The following is a 12,925-nucleotide window of genomic DNA, read 5'->3' as shown; positions in this document are numbered from 1 at the left end:
CGTGCTACACGTTCAACTCACCTCTTTAGAGCGCGTTTGTTAATGAATAATAATGTATGTTATGTTCCTCTTTTTTTGTCTATGTTACCAAGTGTATATCATTTATTTATTTCAATGCCGCAGTGTGTTTTGCATTGTTATTGTGGAAATATTTCACTGTTCTTTCATATATTGTATAACTGCAATGTTTTATGGCCACTATATAAATGTAATTTATATGGCGCTTGATGTGTTACCCCATGTAGTCATATTGTACCTAAGGGGGTGAGGTTACCTCAAGCCGCGTCTTTGCGGCTTTTTTCCCTCATCCACCTCCATTTACCACTCCTCTGTACATGTGTGTGTGTAAATGGAAATTAATAAATCAAATCAAATCAAACTCGCTTGAGAAATTTACTGGTGCTTGTTGCTTGAGGAATATACATGACGAATATGTTTGGCGAACTGACACAGGCTGCTCGGCCCAATTTTTTTAGTGAAGTATGCCTGCTGGACTGCATAGCTGCAGCCAGATAGAAGTCGAAGCGTCAATTACTAGTAGTATGGGACATATTGAAGATATCGAAATTCCCCCGGTGGAGGGTCAAAAATCAAGTGAAAGTATATGCAAGGCTTGTGGTGCTTTCTTTATGAATGTTTGCGATTGGAATGGAGCAAACTTAATTTAGCCTGCAAGATTCTCTTTTATGTACAGACGAAGCGAATAGTTATCCGTTTGTATAATTAAATAACGCTGGATCGAGACATGGTGAGACAGAAGGTGCTTGAATTTTCCTTTTGTAGGCAATCTAAGCTGCGGTGTAGTAGCTCGAGAATACTTTAGCCATTCCAGTTGGCGCTGTAAAAAATGCTTTATGGTTTTAATTCGAACTTGTAGTGAACTGATGGGTTTCGCGAACATAGCGTGCCTCGCCATAATGTCAGTCGATTGCTACCGTTACGTGATCAGGGGTGTGCCATATTGTCGATAAAGGCTATTGAGGGCCACTATGAAACATTTCATCACTTTCAATCGATTGGCTCTCGATCTTAACAACGAAACTTTTCTCTCAGGTGATTGCTACTATGGTGTTTGTGAATTAACTATGTAAATACCCTACATGACGCGCCGTCGTGTTAGCAGCTATGAGCAATTCATTTTTTGGAGGCCTGTTTCAGAGGGGGATGAAAGTAGCAGCAATCTTTTTCATAAGAAATGCGCGCCAAACTATTCTTTTACGCATTAATGAATGGCCATATTTGAATAGAACAACACACCAGAGTAATAGGAATCATGATGACGGCTTCGCTGGGCAGTGTCTTTCTAACATCGGATAACGCGGTGACGCCAATTACCGAATTTTTCTTCCACGTAAAATGCAATGCCTCTCATAGCTAAATACTAAAGGAATGTTAAGTGTTTAGCGAAGCATCATACACAACTTCGCGCGTTGAATTTGCAGATATTCTTTTTTTAGTCAAAATTTACCGATAGACACGGCGCATATATGCATTGCAAAACCTTGTAGACCCCTTTAACGCTACTTAGCTTGCGATATCCAAGTCGCAAAGTTTCTCGACTCACGCGCTTTTGAAGAAGAAACTGTGGTTAGGGTATGGCAGCTGAAAGAAGCCGACTTATTCTTCAATACGTGCGGCTCGAGCCACCTATACCCCAAGCATACACGAAGGGAACGAGAGCGCGCGGCGGCCGAGCGAGCCGGAGCGAGCGGCGTCCTGGCCGTGACGTCACTCGCGAGAGGGCGCCATTCCTCTTTCTCGGGGCTAATAAAGGATCTTTTGGAAGCACAAGCTGTCGCTGGCGTGCATATGGATCGCCTTTCTTCCGTGCTTCTGTAGTGCCTCTGTATTGTTCTTACAAAGAGCGTCACTTTCACCGCGGTAGCTTATCACGACCACAGAAAATATTCGATGTCTCATATTTCATTGCACGAAGTAAAGACCGCATAGTCGGTATACGTCCAGTTTAAATAACTATGCCGGTGTACGTGCAGATCCTGTCCTTATTAGATACAGTAGAGAGGCTTCCTCTCTACGGAACCGCCTGGCCACGCAGGGCATATGGTACCCAAAGCTACATGAAGGGTGCACGTAGAGAGCGTTGGAGGCCAAGAACCGCATTACGAAACACGTGGGGTGAGGCTCGTATGACCGCGTTATTTGCGCAGCTCCTACAGCGTTGCTTGCTAAGAATAAAACGAAGTATGGAGCTAAGAATGATGCGCAAGCGTTGCGTGTGAAATGTGTGGCGTGTGAGCGTTTACGTCATCGAGCCGAAACGCGCATAGTATGTTAGCGTGAAGAAAAGGTACGATGCTTTTGATATATGCTGTTTCAGGGCGCTATTCTCAGCGCATGCTAGAGGTTGGATTGCGCAACATTCTGACGAGACACACAGAAGAGGAACACACACCACAGAGCGCTCTGTGATGTGTGTTTCTCTACTGTGTGTCTCGTCAAAATGTTGCACAATCCAACCTCTAATATGCTATACCAACACGCCCAGTCTTCAACCTTGGCTCAGCGCATGGCGTGATTCCTCAACAATGAAAACGTTGAAGTTCCTGCAGGACGCCCGATTAGACGAGCGGCTTTAGTAGGGCCGCTTTGCAATGTACACTCATGCATTCACTCCTTCCTTTCTCCGGGCCGTCATCCATTCCAATTCGTTAACTTCCCTTCCCTCTTTCTAAGTGCAGAGTAGCAGACTAGAGCGCATCAGCTCAGGTTGACCTCTCTGCCTTTCCTGTAAATTAAATCTCTCCCCCTCTCTAAGGACGTGAGTAAATGTCTGCTGCTGTATATGAGGTTTCAGTTTTGAACCATGCCATCTGTCCCCTCGGAAGCGTACAGCTGTTATCGTTGCTACATTGCTATCATTTCATCAAGCATATTCCCAAGTTACGATGCATGAAGCTCATCCGGAGCCCCACCCGAACATCTGCTTGTTCGCCAATTATTTTCACTTACGGCGCTATTTATTTAGGCCTCTCGTCAAGTGACCACGAGACACCACATCCAGAACCACAGCAATATATGTTGATAGGCACTATTTAGATGTTGCCGAAATAGTGGAGAAAGATAATTTTTTTAGTGACAAACTACACTCAAGTAAGCAGTTGTGTTATTCTCAAGGCAACCTCGTGGAAGGTGTTGGAGAGTTAATGTAACGTACCGTATGGCGGAATACTAGTGTACCGCTAGCAAGGCGAGAACACAGAACGCATGACCACACAAGAAAGGCAGGCAGTGTCTGTAAATTCCCATTAGTGGCACAGGTTGAGCCATCTCTCCTTTATGCCTCTCTCACTTCCTGCCTGTAAGTTTGTGTTCCCTTCTTAGTTTTCCTCTTGCTTCTGCTGCACTACGTACCAACAAGCCCGAACTGAGACAGCAGCTGTTCTACATGGCGACCTGCGACCTGCGACCTGCGTTTCGATGCTCATCTTTCCTCTTTCCTGTCTCTTTAAGACGTTTTTCTCTGCAAAGGGCAGCAAGCCAGACTTTTTCTGGCTAACCTCTCTGCCTTTCTTTTCCATCCCTCTCTGTGTCATAAATGAAAAGCTTTCAACGCTGAGAGCCCGATCTATAAGCTAAAGCGAAAATTTGATGTACATTCTATTGCATCACCTTGAATCTTCGCTTTCAAACTTCTAAGAGCTGATAAAAAAGAATTCTTCTTGTCGGCTGTTGAATTAGGCGACCTAAGTTATTCTGCATGCGATAGACATGATTACCGTCTCTGGGTTTTATTAGGCGAACGTCATCCCTATCGTGTCAGGAAATCTCTCTGCTGATTTTTGCGCTCAATTTAATTGAACTTCCTCAGTGAGTCTCAAACTTTAGATGTGCGGAAACAAGCCGGCGTCATTTCTTCATACAAGACAGTGTACGTTGTCATAGAAGTTTCATTAAGCTGGCACGGGGACCTTATTTTGTCGATAGGTGGCGATGCTGGTGGTTGCGTGGAAACGGTGGAGGCGGTGCCTTCCACCGTCGGGATTCGTCTGCACACTGCTGGGCTTCTTGAGCACAGCTGCCGTTCTCGACGCCGTCCAAGACTCCATATTTCTGCGAGACAGCCAGGTATACACATCCTATACATCAGTGCATTACCCAGAATATTGCAGCGTTAGCCGTTGTATCCGGGAAGACCTACTCGACCGATAGTTTTCAGTTTCCAAAACGAGTTAGGCAAAACAGAATGCAGCGCAAATGCTGCACCTGCGCTCGCGTTCGTGTTTGTTGACCAAAATCACTTACTCTCCCACCTACATTTCGAGCAAGCGCGATTAATCGCCACCGCCCCCTCCCCCCACTTCGATCGCTATTTGTCGGTACAGGTTTCGCGGCTGTGATGACGGAGCAGTCGGCGACAAAGCCATGACGAGCCAACAGTGGTGGCAAGCATGCGATAAGAACGAGGCTGAGTGTTATCGCGGTCGCCCTTACCACCAATTCCCGTAGTCCCAGCAAAAAAACATGGCCGCCATCTAGCAGCGTTGCAAATTGTCGTCTGTAGATCGGAATTTAGAGCGCCTAATTATAGGTGACGGCCATCTTCTGCAGGGTGACTGCAGTAATTGGAGGGATGATTGGCCGTGGCAGCTCTCTGAATTGCGCCCGCGAAATGCGGCAAAGAATCGAATCCGCGACCTCTTGCTGAGTAGTATGAACACCATAACTATTTAACCACCGCAACGGTGAAAGTTAGGACGGGAGGGATAACGTGAAACTAAGGAGCGCCAAGCTGTCGCGATCGGAAGAAGAGAAGCAAACACGAAAGCTTCCGCCAGGACCCGTCTTACGAATAATGTCGACTTCAATGCGATCAGCGTTGACGCAATGCAGCAACACACCGTATTACCGTGGCGGAGACGCCTTATGAGGCGTGTACTGCAGCAGGGTGCCTCTGGCCGCGACATGCCACGCCATCTAGCGACGCCGCCTGGAAGTCCACGCATGGCGCGCGTGAATGTATTTCAGGTAAGATTGCCTAGATATATATGACGCGGGTTCGATTGCGCCATGCACATCAAACATTTTGAACGCTTTTTTTTCTTTTGTCATTGAACAACTCCACACAGCCAGTGGTAGATACCCAATGACCGGAGTGTGCCTCAAAAAGATACATTGGACAGCAGCACATGCCATTTGACACAAGCTGGCGTCAAGGAGGTTAAATGAAAAGCGGCAAATGTCCAGATCTACATAAATGTCGGGCGAGAAAAGCTAGCGTGAAGGAGGTTCATTCAAGAGCGGCAGCACACATCCAATGTCACATACCCCCCATCGAGCCAAGTTGGTCCGATGGTTGCTTTCGAGTGCGGTTCCCACAGCGCACAAATGCTTAGACAGACAGACAGACAGACAGACAGACAGACAGACAGACAGACAGACAGACAGACAGACAGACAGACAGACAGACAGACAGACAGACAGACAGACAGACAGACAGACAGACAGACAGACAGACAGACAGACAGACAGACAGACAGACAGACAGACAGACAGACAGACAGACAGACAGACAGACAGACAGACAGACAGACAGACAGACAGACAGACAGACAGACAGACAGACAGACAGACAGACAGACAGACAGACAGACAGACAGACAGACAGACAGACAGACAGACAGACAGACAGACACCGGAAAGCTCGTGGAGATAGAATACTAATCGCATTACAAATTGTGCTTTTATCTTTTGTTACCCTTCATAGCAAATAAGTGAGTTCAGCGAGACAGACACACATAGAGACAGACCGACAGACACCGGAAAGTGCGTGGAGCAGAACGCTAATCGCATTACAAATTGCGCCCTTTTGTCCATTGTTGCCCATCACAGGAAATAAGTGCGTTCAGCGATCACTTCAACAAAGGAATCCTCGTTGTCACATATCTTTTGGCGGTGTGCATAGCCGGGAACTTCATTGGTGCCGGTATACGTGACCAAGTCATCTCCAGGTCAAGTTCTGTGCGGGTAAGTTCAGCCGTGTATCTTGCACTATTCAACAGGGACATTAGAAGTGCGTGATAAGTCAGTGTAAGCTGGTATATTGCCACAGAACGCTCCGTCGCATAGCAGTTTCTTCTTTATTTCAGAGGGGACAAATAACTTGTAGTGGGCGTCACATTGCAGCTGATGATTATGAAGATGATGATGAGCTTTTAAACGTGACACTTACCTGGTTGATTTGGCAAAGACGGCGTCAAAACTTTGGCATCTCTCTCGTCCTTCGGTTGTTTCATCTATTGGAACAGTTATGCATGGTAAATGTCTGGCTATGTAATGGAAATGCTGAAGCTGCATTTTTCATCCACTAAAAAAAGTTTTCCTAGCCGTGGTCAAACGCTTCCGATATCTGAATTCACCGTACGCTATTTTGGATGCCGAGTCCATACCTACCTTTCGTGGTGACTGTAATTGTCTTTTGGAGTTTCGAGCCTCTGGCAATAATAAGAGCTATTTGCATATTTTTGCTTATTTGGCGATGTAAATTAAATAACACAATATTATGTACGAAATAACTGAGTTTTTTTCTTCCTTGATGACGCACTTCAATATAACTATTAGCGGTACCAGTACGTCAAAGTGGAAGACACGTCACGGCAGAGAAAAAGGAAACCATAGCCAAAATCAGAACGCCACTTACACCGAAAATCCGCTTGGAATGACTAGCGAAATGGCTATGATGTCATTGACTGCCGTCATTCAATGTGCTGACTGACGGTTTTCGGAAAACTTATCAAAAATAAAGCCTTCCTTTTTTGGTCATGGTTTCATGTGCAGACGTATCAAGGCTTTCTCGACGAGGATAGCGTGTCGCCTTTCGCCAAGATAGCGTGCCTGTGCCTATTACCGTAAGTGTTCGCATGATTGATTGATTGATTGATTGATTGATTGATTGATTGATTGATTGATTGATTGATTGATTGATTGATTGATTGATTGATTGCATGTAAGGTTGACTGCACGTAGCCCTTCCAAATGTACATTTGGTCACGCTACACGAATAAAAGTTCATTTGGTTATATCTGATTATCCATCCACTTTCATAATGGCGTTATACTTCTGAGTTAGTCGCGTGTAATAATAATTATTATACTTTTTTACTAGCACGTCTGCAGCTGATTTGTATTAGTACTGCCAAACCTAAACCAATACTACTATTGCTTTTTTTATATTTTACATTATTTGTTGCAACTGTTGCTTATATTTTTACTTATACACTGTACAGGAGGTCCCGTTACAGTCTTTGACCTCGGGAGCTCCTCCTGTATAATATTCCCTTGTACTGTATCTTGTCTATAATTAATAAAAAACTCATTTAAAAAAAGCGACACTGGGACTGTGAGAGACGCGGATAAGGATGCTCCGGGCTTTTTTTCAACCACCTGACATTCTTTCTGTAACGTGCAGAACTAGACGTAATTACAAGAGAAATTTTCTTTTTTCTTTTTGATTTCGCCCTCGTTTAAATGCGGCCGCCGATTCTGCGAATCGAAGCCGCCACCTCGGGCTCAGCAGCAAGACGCCAGCTTTCGCATGAGAATGTCGTTAATCTGTCCCAGAGATTTGGGGCTACTCTAGGTGATAAGGAAGGCAACTCCACAAATGTTTAGGTCAATTGCCTCATTATATAACCTTTGTGATAATTTGGTACGAACTTTTGAACATTTTTTTGTATTCGCCTGTTTCGTGCATTGCTCTCTTTCATTTATTTTGTTCTCCCTGCACAGACCTCGAGTCCGCAGTATGAATTGGATAAATAAACAACATAAATAAAGTAATGAATTATTACATGAGTAAAAATATTATTAATTAATTAGTAAATAATATGCTGATCGAGCGTAAGCAGCATCGGCGGCCTTACGCAACTTTGTCGCTGAGAAGAAATCTGCCACTAGTTATGAGTTTTAAGCTAGTCCCATAGAAAAAAATGCTGTTATTTTGTAGTACGTAATATCCTGGTTTCGGGTACAAAAAATATATATAAATGCTTAGAATATGGGGCACAGTATATATAAGTGCCTCGGAGTGCCCGCAAAAGAGCTACGATAAGGAACTTAAATATGTCGCGGCGCGGCATTACACTGGCGCATGGGAATTCTACGTAGCATTTCCGATAGAAGTGAGCATACGCGTACATAGCAGAAAGTCAAAAGGTTTGGGAATCCACGTGTGAAGCACCACTGTCAAGCGACTAAGCCACAGAACACGTATGTAATGCATATCCTGTGTATACATGTTGCGTGTTTTCGCCTGTATTGTACGTAATAGCGACCATGTGCAAAGCTCTACGCACATCTCTCAGCCTTGAAGCATTTACGTGGCCGTTTACGGCGATTTTGTTTGCTCCGTTGAATATACATTGTAATACGAACATCACCCACCACGATGGTGATTCTCCTTAACGTCACTTCTTATATGGCGGGCCTCAAAACATCTCGTGAAGTCGACTAGTATAGCGAAGAATATCGCGAGGTTAAATTACGTTGACGCTATAATTCATGCTGCGCCTTGACGTGCAAAAAGCGTCCCCGCATTAGCAACAAGCAAGCAGGAAGGCTAGTACACACAAATGCACGCAGGTACAAATAGAAGAACATATACTCGCACGCTGTATCACGTTGTCTGCACATCGATGATTGATTTTCAGTCGTACTGCCACTTAGTATGCATCGTCCTTGCTGCTTTTCAAGTGCGGGTAGCGACGCCCTACCTAGCGATGACGCAAGATGACGCAACATAGCTTGTAACTTGCATCGCGTCTGTACTAGCATGTTGGAAGCGTGTATATATATATATATATATATATATATATATATATATATATATATATATATATATATATATATATATATATATATATATATATATATATATATATATATATATATATATATATATATGTATATATATATATATATATATTGTAAGCATTTATGCGGACTTCATCTTCATCTGTACAAAGTCAACATCAATCATCGGCTCGTGTTCGTTTTGCGTCGGCGCCATTTTTCCATCTTGGAATAAAGCGTCGTCTCAACCGTGGTATTTCAAGTGGTGGAGGCGCTTTAAGATCCCTTCGACCTCTATCTACTTCAAGATCTCTCCTGGAGCTACGTTCGGGACGCCGCTTACGCCAAGAAGCCGCCATGTCGCAAGACCAGACCGCAGCATCCACCATCTCGGTTCCAGTGCCAGCCACCCCCACTCCCAGCCCTGCCAACAACCGGTATCGCGACCCTGAAATCTTCTCTGGCTTGCCTGGTGAGGACGTTGAAGACTGGCTCGACAACTACGATCGTGTCAGCGACTACAACAACTGGAACGAGACATTGAGGTTAAACAACGTGCCATTTTACGTCTCTCAAGTAGCCAAGACCTGGTTCCTGAATCATGAGAGAGACTTCCGTGATTGGTCGTCTTTCAGGGAGCAGCTACGGCGGATTTTCGGCACACCCACGGTTCGTTCGGAAGTTGCGAAAAAGAGGCTGTCTGAGCGCGTCCAGCATTATGGCGAATCGTATACCTCGTACATTGAGGACATCCTCGCGCTTTGCCGCCGTGTCGACAGTGCCATGCCAGAACCTGATCGCGTGCGACACCTTCTTAAGGGTATCGGATCTACTGCCTTCAACGCACTCGCCGCTCAAAACCCATCGACGGTGTCGGACGTCGTCTCCGTCTGTCAGTACCTCGATGCCCTGCAGTCCATCCGCTTGCAGCCGGACTTTTCCGACAACCCCCTTGCGAACAGTATTGAGCTCCGGTCTATCATTCGAGCCATCATTCGTGAGGAATTGCAAGCGCATGGCTCAACCCCTTGCAGCAGCGCTCACGTCCAACCTGCTTCTACTGACCTGCGCGGTATTATTAAGGAGGAATTGGCATCCCTGCAGAACGCCCAGCATACCAACGCTTCTCCTTGCCCACAACCGGCTTCTTACGCCCAGATTGCTGCAATGCCAGCCGCGCCGTCTCCAATTACACCACCTGCGCCTGTTCACGATCACCTGGCACCTTTAGCCACCCGACCTCCGAACCCACCTTACTACTCTGCCTGGCGTTCCTCGAGGCCTATCTGCTACTACTGCGGCTTTCGAGGACATATCTCCAGGTTTTGCCGACGCCGCCAGCAAGACGAACGTCGTGGTTACGCGGCCTTTGAACGCGATGAGCCACCTCCTCGCGCTTACCGCACTTATGATGATAATCCCCCCGTTCGCCGTTCTCCATCTCCGGCCGACTTCTCCAACACCGCACTCCACTCCCGTGCCTCGAGACGCCGCTCTCCATCGCCGCTCCGACGTTCTGTTTCGCCACTTCAACCAGTCTCCCAACTCCATGTCCAGCGACCGGAAAACTAACCAGTGCAGTTTTTGGAGGGAAAACTGCATCGCCGCGAAGTGCTCCAAGTCCTCCTGAACGTCCTTCGAACATGTTGTTGTGTCTGTGGAGGGTGTGCCTTTGTTAGCTCTGATTGACACGGGAGCTACTATATCTGTTATGCGTGCGGACCTGTGCTCTCGTCTGCGGAAAGTGAAGACGCCTTATATTGGATCATCCCTGATTGGGGCTAATGGAGCAATCATGCGACCATCAGCCCAATGTACAGCACGCGTCTTCATTGATGGTATCTGTCATCACATTAAGTTCGCGATGTTATTCCCGTGCGCTCATGAACTAATTTTAGGTTGGGACTTTCTCTCGTCAGCGTCCGCTTTAATCTCTTGCCGTCAACGTGTAGTACATATGAGCGAGACAGTTCATTGCAGCGGGAGTACCGATGAGCCACGACTGCGTTTTATCACTGCTGCCGATTCTGTACTGCCTCCCGGCCACGAGCAAGTCATAAGTCTCTCTTCTACGGACATCGCCAATGGCGACGTGTTCATCACTCCTTACGGTCGCTGTCTTGCCCGTGGAATTGTCTTCGCTTCCTGCCTGGTGCGGTTCAAAGAAAACTCTGCGGTAATCATCGCTTTAAATGCGACCACTGAGACAATCCTCCTACCTCAAGGCTCCGCAGTGACCTGTTATGTGGATACCCAACCAGTCTCCCTGCTTCCTCTTGCTGCCTCGCAAGCTCTTCCTCAACCGGACAAATCTGCTTCATCTGCCCTTACTTCCGTGATAAGCCCTGACCTTACTGCTGCTCAACATGAAGCGTTGCTAAAATTGCTTACGAAGCACCAGGCCTCCTTCGATATGGATACTTCGTCACTCGGGCAGACTTCCGTTGCCTTCCATCGTATCGACACCGATGGCCAGAATATTGTACGCCGTCGTCCCTACCGAGTCTCTTTGGCCGAACGCAAAATCATCGAAGAGAACGTCGCCGATATGCTGAAAAGAAACGTCATACGTCCCTCCGCCAGTGCTTGGTCATCACCCGTCGTTTTGGTGCAGAAGAAGGATGGATCGGTACGATTTTGTGTTGACTACCGTGCGCTAAACAAGATCACCCGTAAGGATGTATATCCCATGCCCCGTATCGATGACGCCCTTGATTCGTTGCAAGGCGCGCAATATTTCTCCAGCCTTGATCTTCGCTCCGGATATTGGCAAATACCAATGCACGAAGCGGACAAAGAAAAGACCGCCTTTTCTACTCCGGATGGTCTTTATGAGTTTAATGTAATGCCTTTCGGTCTCTGCAATGCTCCCGCCACATTTGAAAGAATGATCGACACGGTTCTTCGCGGCCTCAAGTGGAAAACTTGTCTTTGTTACCTCGACGACATCGTCGTGTTTTCCTCGACTTTCACTGACCATCTGCAACGCTTAGATGAGGTGCTCACATGCCTTTCTAATGCCGGACTTCAACTAAACACGAGGAAGTGCCGTTTCGCTAGCACAACGATTAAAGTCCTGGGTCATCTCGTTAGCAAAGACGGCATCCAGCCCGATCCGGATAAAATTTCCGCGGTGCTCAACTTTCCCCGTCCAATTCGTGCAAAAGAACTACGCAGCTTCATTGGACTCGCCTCATACTTTCGACGTTTTATCCGGAACTTTGCCAGCATTGCCTCGCCCCTCCACAAGCTCCTTACTAATTCCAGTTCCTTCGATTGGAACGATCAGTGTGAAGCCGCGTTCCAAGAACTCAAGCGCGCACTAACATCCCCACCTGTTCTTTGTCATTTTGATGACAAGGCGCCCACATTAGTGCATACTGACGCCAGCGGTCACGGAATTGGTGCCGTACTGCTGCAGCGCGACCACGAATTTTGCGAAAAGGTTGTTGCATATGCAAGCCGCACTCTCACTTCCGCGGAAAAGAAGTACTCTATAACCGAACAAGAGTGTTTGGCTGTTGTCTGGTCCATTCAGAAATTTCGTCCATACCTCCACGGTCGACATTTCACGGTTGTGACCGACCACCATGCCCTATGTTGGTTGTCGACGATCAAAAACTTGTCCGGGCGTCTTGGCCGCTGGATACTCCGATTACAAGCATATGATTTCAACGTCATATATAAGTCCGGACGGAAGCACCAAGATGCCGATGCTCTTTCACGATGCCCATTACCACCATCCTCGGAGCACATCACATCACCTTGTCAAATTGGCCGCACGGAGGACGCTTCGTATATTACACCGATTTCTTCCTTGAGTTCATCAAACCGCCTTTCAGTGCTTTCCACTCACCAGCGCGCCGATTCCTATTGCCAAAGTATCATCAATCGCCTTAGCGGTATTTCATCTCCACCCAATGCCAGGCTACGGAAACAACTCAAACTGTTCAAGTTTGAAGACGACGTGCTCTACCGGTACATTTTTCACCCGGAAGGCCATCGATGGGTTCCCGTTCTACCGCGCTCTCTTCGCGCTGCAGTTCTGCAGGCCTCACACGATGACCCTACGTCAGGCCACTTGGGTTACAACAAGACACACGAGCGCATACGCAGCC

The 12,925-nt window shown here is 46.7% G+C and overlaps 2 protein-coding genes across 7 annotated transcripts in view; both read right to left on the bottom strand.

The window, feature by feature from the left end:
- LOC135914460 (protein NLRC3-like) overlaps positions 1-4,176 on the bottom strand; it is a 43,418-nt gene extending 39,242 nt beyond the window's left edge. The window contains exons 1-2 of the mRNA XM_065447324.2: positions 4,160-4,176; positions 3,930-4,071 (exon numbers count right to left, since the gene is read on the bottom strand). The gene's annotated coding sequence lies outside the window, so the exon portion shown is untranslated. The remainder of the gene's footprint in view (positions 1-3,929; positions 4,072-4,159) is intronic.
- The window catches only part of LOC135914426 (ATP-binding cassette sub-family C member 3-like), a 211,213-nt gene that overhangs the window by 131,845 nt on the left and 66,443 nt on the right, over positions 1-12,925 (bottom strand). The window lies entirely within an intron of this gene.

Source organism: Dermacentor albipictus, chromosome 6, assembly GCF_038994185.2.
Source record: "Dermacentor albipictus isolate Rhodes 1998 colony chromosome 6, USDA_Dalb.pri_finalv2, whole genome shotgun sequence".
Taxonomy (NCBI): Eukaryota; Metazoa; Arthropoda; class Arachnida; order Ixodida; family Ixodidae; genus Dermacentor; species Dermacentor albipictus.
The sequence above is the reverse complement of the archived record's forward strand: the minus strand, read 5'-3'. Positions and strand labels throughout refer to the sequence as shown.